The following is an 8,573-nucleotide window of genomic DNA, read 5'->3' as shown; positions in this document are numbered from 1 at the left end:
ATATAGCCTAAGGTGGTAAGGCTATATTCGCTTAGATATATATATATATATATATCTTTCATTAATGATTATTTCTCACACAAATTGGTTGCCTATTTTAAGGCATGAGACACAAGCGAAGTTGGCGAATACGCTGATAAGGTATTTTCTTCTCAGGTGACAGTAATTCTCCTAAAAGTTAGTGTTTAATAAATACTTCTTTATATAGCCCCCGTCTCCCCTATATATTAGATCGAAACGCGACTTTTTTTCATTTGTTTGCTTTCTATTTTTTAGTGATGTACATCATTCGAAAATGTTCTTTCTCTTCATCTTCTCTGGCAGTCCACTATAATAATTAGTTGTGCAGTGAGTTAAAATTTATGTCAAATTCAAGCTCCAGGTGAAAAAAACGCGCTTTCGTCATCGATTTTACTTCGCCTTTTGTTGAATAGCTGCTGAAGCAGCACAACATAGTTTTGTCGTGTAGAGAGAGGACTGCAAAGACGATTTGCGAAGTTTCAGAATGTCATTTTGAAACTGAAGGACGCACCGGCCTCGGTCGTTTATCTGAAGCCGGTCAGAACCAATTAAAGGCATTGTTGAAAAGAGGCAGCCAGAAAAAAATTCGGAAACAATTGAATCAAGTGAGAAAACGAACTGCAGTCATCAAAGTATCGAGTGCAACTAAGATTCACAGGGTTTGTTCAAAATTTAAAAATTTGTATGCCCCATAGTCTGAGCAAACGAAGAGCACCGCTTCTCGTCGCCTTTCAGCATTTTGCCAGGCACCGAGCAATATCAGTCACAATAACAGATTTCCGATGGTTAACCTTAGAAAAGCAACTGTGTCTAAGAAGCAACTGTGTGTGGCAAAAAAAACGGAGAAAATAATGGGAAGCCATAAAAGATACACCTAAGCCCAGAGTTAAGCCAGATCTCCATTACAAAAAGACGATGATTAGCGTTTAGTGAAATGGGAACGGTCTTATAGACGGAGCATTGCTTAAGAAGGACAAAACGGTCACCAAAGAACTGTACATGGTCTAGTTGCATCGAGTAAACGATGCCGTCCACCACGGAAGATGCGATAGACAAAGCCAAGCCACCCCTTTTCCACCACAATACCAGGTCGCACATAGCAAGGAGATGAATGGCGCCCTGCAAGACTTCAGGAATGAGGTCCTTTTGCATTCATCACCTAGCTCCGATAGATTTTCGATCACTGGCTAATGAAAATTAGCAACCACGTATTTGAAACTGGAGAAATCCTCAAAATCTGGCGCTTTATGAACTCGTTAACATCGGACCTGACAATTGAGGGCAGGAAAAAAATAAATTGGTTGACATGTGAAAGATAGTGACAGCGAATACATAATTTAGGTAAGTACGATCAACTACTGAAGTGTTTCAGTACTTCGATTCTGTTGTTGTCATCGGATTTATTTAAGGAAGTGTATGCAGGTTAATTTTGTCAACGTTAGTCACTGGATCTGAAGACAGCTTCAACTAATAAAACTAAAAAAATAAGATTTTCTACAATTTTCGTCTTTGACTCTGAGTAACAAAAGCAACAATAGTTAGGCAACCAGTCTGCGATTACGCAATGCAACGCAACAATATCAGAAACACATTACGTCGCATAATGTTGCGGCAGCTAATGGTTTGTGTACCGTTCACTCTCACTGGGCTCTAGCCTTTCCTGTAAGCACGCCCACTCTTGTATTTGTCTGCTCGTTACCAGTTCCTCGGTATTTGTTTTGCTTTAGCAAAATCGTATTATAGCATAGAGGTGTGTACTTGTTCCTTTAGGCACAAATACCGGATCATGGAGAACAAGGGCAGCGGCACCAACAGCAACGACAGAATACGAAACGGGATTGAAACTCTGATTGGATGGCGAAAGGAACATCGAGGGTCGGCCTTGTGGCCTCGTTTCAAATTCAAACGAGTGGTCCATGCCGCCCTTTGTGTCGAGTCGGGACGACATGCGTACTCTTTGGTAGCTATGCGGCCCTGTCGTAACGACCTTGATTAGGTTCCGCTGGCTAACGATAGCTAACGCAGAAGAATGCGTACGCTGGAATCTTACAAGCCATCAGCGGTATGTTATAGGTAAGAAAATAGCTAGCAGCTGCTACCTGGCAAAGGTCTACCTACAGTATAAATCTCTTATAGACCCCCATTACGTTCGTTCTTCCTTTCTGCACTACACACCATATAACTGAACACCGTACAATATATATATATATATACACCCTGCGTACTTTTTGCTTTTTTCTACGGCTGCGACCCCTATGCGGATTTCCCTAGCGAGACTGAACTATAAGCACCGGTAGTAGCGAAAGGAATCGCTTTATGTGGTAATACATATAGGATACAGCTTGCTATATAGTAACCTCCAAGTGAGCCACCAGGGCGATATGTTCTTGTGTGTGCATGTGTGTGTACTTATAGAACCCCTACATATAGCTTTGCTTTGATCAAACATCAGCTAGAGCTTAGGCGTTGTCTGATATAAGTCAGCTCCTTGCCTCAAGCGCTTGATGCGGAAGACACCAAACAGAAAAGATCATAATACACTAGGTGCATGGCTTTGATGAACAACATTACAACAAGATGTTGTTCAGCAAGATAAAAAGCTGGGACGAGCCAGTGCCGTCGGCTGATGACATTTTCTCAAGTATGCAACCTGTTCTGCTATAAATTAGCAGCTATAACCCTTCTTTCTTATCAGATCAATAATATTTCATCTTTTTATAGCGAATCAATCTATGATATAGAATTCCTGACTGTGGAACCTTCGTATTGAAGTGCCATTTCTGTTCCTAGTAAGGCCCTTAGCAACAGTCTTCTCTACCTTTTTTTTTTTTTCATGTGCCTCACGCTGCCCCACATGTTAATAACCATTTTAAAGGGTAACTAGTTAATGCCATTCAAACGAAAAGGCTAGGTCTATCGATTTTGGTCGCTCTTCTGATTTTTGTTTTTTTATTCTTCACTTTTTAACTCACAAACACCTCAAATTAAATAACTCATTGGTTTCGATAGGATCTTATATATTAGAAAGTCTATTCACTGCTCTCATTATCTTTGAGACGAGATATAGACTTGTTAGTTTTTTTTACTAAAGAAGTAACAAACGCGTATTAGGACTTACTCGTTAAAAAAAAATTGTCAGACATGTTGTGGGCAGGCGACGAAACTATTACTAGTTTAACGTACTTTGTTCCGGAAAGACATCGAGGTCGATCTGTGTTTTACAAGGACTTTGGTAGCTGAAGCATCAACAGATTAATAGAAATTGGCTTTGAATTCCATACCTTTCTGGCGAAATTCCACGGCCGCTAAACAATATTCGTAAGAAGTTTGGGAAAACTGTGTAAATTTGTTTCTGAGAAAAGTCCCAAAGAATGGGTTTAGCGTAAATGTGCATTCAGTGCTTATTAAAAAAAAAAACTAAAACCCTTCAAGTAAGCTCTCGAAAAGTTCAAACGATCGTGGACAAATATTGAACTAATACTGAAATTCAGGGATTTCTTTAAATAAAACTGATTAACTGCGTGTAGAACGCTCCCTGATCAGAGAGGCCTAGGGTAATTCACTCGCAAGCCGTAGTGACAATGAAGATAAGTTTTCTGCATGTTATGGTGCGCCGGTCAAAAGGTAGTGTCCACCCCTTTCCAAATGTTCCAATTTTTCTGCCAGTATTCGTTTCTTTACGTTTACTAGACAAAGGCCCTCCTTGTTATAAGCCTGTTCTAATTTTGTCGTGTAGTGAACGGATATTTATTTCGAATTTTCCCAAACTCCTGATGATAAAAAGAAAAAAGGTCCTTCCTTGACACCAACTCTATTTTCCTGTTTGGCAAGTTTTCGAAGCTTCGAAGCAGTCTCTGGTATTTTTACTGTAAATAACGCGTGTAGGAGCCGAGAGCACTTACTCATAGAAGGTTGCTGAGTTAAGAAAATAGTATCTTAGATTTAAAGGATGTAGAAGGCTTTGGTTAGCCATTAGAGGTTGGGATGACGATGGGATTAGTTAGACACTAGGAGCCTGGGTGAACAATACGAAGAAACACGGCTCCTTATTGCCTACGAACTTTTCGCATGGCACCGAGCCGTTGTCGGCAATGAAAGGGAGCGCTTTTACGTTAATAAAAGGTAGAAAAAAGAATAAGTAGTTTAAAGAGAGGAGTTCTGTCCGAAGGACACCGTGATTAACATTTGGTGGGCCGGGGAGAGTTTGATACATAGGTAAATGCTTGAGAACGACAAGATAACTAACAAAAATCGTTCTGCGACGTAGTAAAATCGAGAAGAAGAGGCCGTTTTCAAGACAAATTCATCCTTGTCCATAATAACGCTGGACATTATATGACTAAAATCGTTAAGGTTGCGCTACAAGATTTTAAGTGAGAGCTTTTGTTGGAATGTACCGTATTCTTGAGATTTCACGCCGAAGGCACGTCATCTTTTCCGAGGCAACTGAGATTCCTTAAGAGATGGAATAAAGTATTGGCTGAAAAATGATAGGTAGTTGTAAAGCTTTACGGCAAATACAAAGAAAGGATTCAAGTGAGACATTGCGTTTATTGTCAAAGAAAATCGACGTCACTTTTCAACCAGTCTAAAGCCCCTGATCACCTTTTACAATTCGTTTTTTTGCGGCAAACAAGTTGAGCTGTTGAATGTTACCTATTTCTATATATTTGCACCGCAGAGGGCTTTCAAACGAGAGGGGCTTAGCAAAGCCCACGGGCAATGGCTAGAGCTGCAGTTTATTTTTGTTACAACATTTTGTTGACAAAATCGATTTAATAATTTCCTAGCGGTTGCAGACGCTAGTTCAAGATACGTGTTCGTGTGTATCATCCGCTTTCGCGAAATACAACATAACTGTGGTAGAGTAGACTTAATTCGAGAGTCAACACTCGGATGCTAATGGGAAAGCTCGGTCACATGCAGATAAACACAGGGCGAAGCGCACGCGTAAATTTGGTACAATAAAAAGTACATTTTGCATTCGAACAGACTCCAATAGTGATCTCGATTTTTCGTCTGATGAGAAGACGTAAACGTACGAACGACATTTGGGCCTTTGGGAACAATTGGGCTTGGGCTAAAATAGGCTTGTTGAATTGCGTAGTTTTCACGAGTAGTCGGTTAAATGTCGACCACCGTTTAGCAACTGCTACACGCAGCGCACCGAAAGAGTAAAAGCGTTTTTTCAACATACTGTATGTAATTGCTATTAATTCATGGAGGCAGATATCGATGGCCTAAAGCGTTTTTGGGTCAACGGACAGCAATCAATGGCGGGCATTAAGAAGGAAAGATTTTTGATCGTTTTCTAGTGATCGAGACAATCCGTGAACGGCTGCAAGGTTTCAAGATGCCTCGTTTCACCTTCTTCGTCCATTCCAATCTCTCTATTTAGCTGAAATCATTGGCGTCGGTGCATTACGATAGGAGCATCTCGATGAGATATGGTAGATAAGCCAGAGCTGCTCGGGAAGAGGTCAGCTAGCAAATCCCTGATAAGTGAGTTCGGTTAAGGTTTCATGGGTCAATACATCCTCGTGGCAATTAATAGAAATTGTTAGTAAGTGACCTCACGGTTTGCCCTTTATTCGTCGCCCAAGCATTAGAAGTCGAACGGATTATGCCACCCAGTGTCTTTCTTCCTTAATCTACCTCTCTTTCACGGTGTTGTGTCAGTTAGTTTATAGACTAAGCAGTGATTTATTGTCTTGCAAAGAAAAGACGATAATTTTTTAAGATAAATTAATGTATGCGTGTGCTTCCGCGTCTCTGACGCCTAAAGCAGATATTTTTCAAATTATGGTTTACGAAGGGAAAAAATAAGTGTGCCAGCAACGTTTAATTTTTGTGCCTTTTCAGTATCTCGTGTCTTTGATGACTGGCATCGGGTCAACAAACCCAGTTGAACTGCATGTTTATACGTTCTGAAGTAAGCCAATTCTTGGGATTTCAGAACTTTCTCCTAAAAGATAATAAGTACTAGCTAAACAATCGTTCGCGGCGTCGGTGTTTCTGCAACACGGTTTGGCAGGTTTTTAAGTGTGAACTTACGACCTATTTAGAAGTTGGATTGAGGGCTGGAGTTAAGAGGATCACCGGGTACCATTATTAATAAGTAACGGTGTCCTTATCGTAGGCTCAATGCTTAACCAAGCATTTGTAGAGCAATGGTTTTTGTGCTATTTTACATAACAAAAAACCTTTTTAGTTGAGTTCAATGTATGGTGTAAAGCTGTGTCGATAGATTTTTGGTGTTTGTGGGAGTGGTTTTATGCTGCTCCTTCTGGCTTTTTCAACACCAATGCTACTATATGGCATTGGTGTAGTACAGCAACCAGTATGGCAGCTTTCCCAGGGAAAACGTTCCGACATCGAAAACCGAATCAACCGTATCACGGCTACACCGAATCAATTGTATCGCAGCCTTGAGAACATTGTGCATTAGTTCCATAGACTGCGACGCCATATTTTTTTATGCCTTAGGACTAGTATCCTTAGAAATTACCTTTTACCATATCAATAATCTTCGTGTGCTGTGCTTTTAAAAAAACCGTACCAGCAATTATTAATGGAATAAAATACGTTTTATGTATTTACATAGAAGGAACGGATTAATTAATTTAAATCGGTAATTTAAATCGTTTTTAGTATTTTTCCATATCTAGTATTTTGTTTTTGTTACAACTAGTGCCAGGAATCAACTGTATTTTTCATTGGCTGTCGGTATAGAATATAGGCTGAATTGTCTAATGGTGTATGCGCATTTGTAAAGACGGCTCAGGATTATAATGTAAATGGGACAATTGAGAGGTTAAGCTTTGCTGCGATATATAAACGCGTCTTGATAGAAATTATAATAGAAATTATTGTTGCTTAAAGTTTTTATTACATTATACTCTAAGAGCAAACGAAAGTTCTATCCCATTGCTTTTTTTTGCTATTACTAAAGGAACTTCATAAAACTCGACAAAAACGAACCAACGATGAGAAAGTTATACGGCTGCTTGGTTTTTTTCAGCGAGTAATAGGGTAGGGAGAAGAATGATGTAGTCGGAGACATGGTCAACCGTACAAGCAGGCAGGGAGGCAGCTAGCTACGAGATATTTCAGTCCGAGCCGACATTCTTTGTTTCTTAAACTTAAGAATGAGGTTTCTTTTCATTTCAGAACCACTCCTGGCTTGAGCCTTCTGAACGCCTTCTTTTTCTTTTCCGCGTCCGTCCTGCTGCCGTAGCGTTGTTCTTATCGCCGCTATTCAGCTCGAAAAGCGAAAAAGAGTTGAACCTGTCTGCGCACAGTCGCCACCCTATCAGAGCGCTTCAAAGTGCCCCGCCTGCCGCTTCCGCGATACCGCGACGTTCGGTCATCATAGAGGATTTCGTGTACAAGAACCCCCCTCATCCAATTTTCTCGTTTTCGCTTCGCCTGGGTCTGTCGGCCACTTATTCTTGATTTTTCAGAAAACTTCAAAAATTGTTCCTAGGATTAAACGACATTTTAGGGATTAGCAACGGCATTTCGGCACAGTTTACCGCATAAGTATGAATCCACCTTACGAGTGAACTATAACAAGGTCTCTAGTAGAAAAAAGCTTAACAATATGACGCAATGAGCTAAAAAAATTCACGAACGGATTTATACAATACTCGTAGCACTTTACCATGGTTTTTTATTTAAAAGTTTGCCTCTTTTTGTTGACGCAACTACCGTAAGAGGCACGTGTGTACTTTTCTCGGGCTGTTTACTATTTAACTTATTTCCGTCTTCAGGCTGGTGCAATTTCAGGGTCGTCTTTAAGGTATTAATAATATTTTGCGATGCTTAGTTCATTTTTACTTAACTTTATATCTGCAAGGATTAGTTTTAGCTATGAGACCATTGGGATATTCACGTACGCGGAAACGAAACAGAACTGATCATCGTTTAGCTTCTAGTTGTTACCCCCCAGCTTAGTGTTTGTCATTTTAATCAAGTAGAGTGTGTCGCGCCGAGTGTAATAGGCTCAGAGGAAATTACAAATCATAACTGATATTCCAAAAACTTAACTTTTTGTATTTAGACATCGTTTGCTTCTTTTTTTTTTCTTTGTTAAGAAAGGTTTTTTCTGCAAAATATTATTCAAACGTAATAGGCAGAGTCGTATTTTCTCGCTGGCTCCCAAGTCAACAATGTTTAGTCGCGTAAAGTGTTACATATATATCTATAAAACTACGTCAAATTGCTAACACGTTTCCTTATCTGGACAAGAAAACGTATTTATTTACTGTGTATACTTATTTTTGTATTGCGCAGAATGTTTTAGCAACACATTCTGTATGGTTAATAATAACAGCCTAGAGGATGGGTAATAAAGAATATTAAGCCCTATATTAACAAATTGGAAGTGTCTATATAGAGCCTGGACATTTTGGAACAATTCAGCGATACAGAACAAATATTCGCGTATTTTATTTGCGAAAATGAGACATTGGCCTATTCACAGATTCTGTAATAAATCCTGAAATTACTATATTGACTGCAGGCTTTCGAAGTGAATAATAAAGCTTCGG

The 8,573-nt window shown here is 39.7% G+C and overlaps 1 long non-coding RNA gene across 1 annotated transcript; it reads left to right on the top strand.

The window, feature by feature from the left end:
• The first annotated feature begins 273 nt into the window (after window positions 1-273).
• LOC147752638 (uncharacterized) lies at window positions 274-8,573 on the top strand. Its single transcript, XR_015313536.1, has 3 exons — window positions 274-1,362; window positions 1,792-2,094; window positions 7,192-8,573. It is a non-coding gene; the product is annotated as an uncharacterized LOC147752638 (long non-coding RNA).

This window comes from Varroa jacobsoni, unplaced genomic scaffold, assembly GCF_002532875.2.
Source record: "Varroa jacobsoni isolate VJ856 unplaced genomic scaffold, vjacob_1.0 scaffold_1108, whole genome shotgun sequence".
Taxonomy (NCBI): domain Eukaryota; kingdom Metazoa; phylum Arthropoda; class Arachnida; order Mesostigmata; family Varroidae; genus Varroa; species Varroa jacobsoni.
Note: the sequence above shows the minus strand (reverse complement) of the source record. Positions and strands in the feature narration are given on the sequence as shown.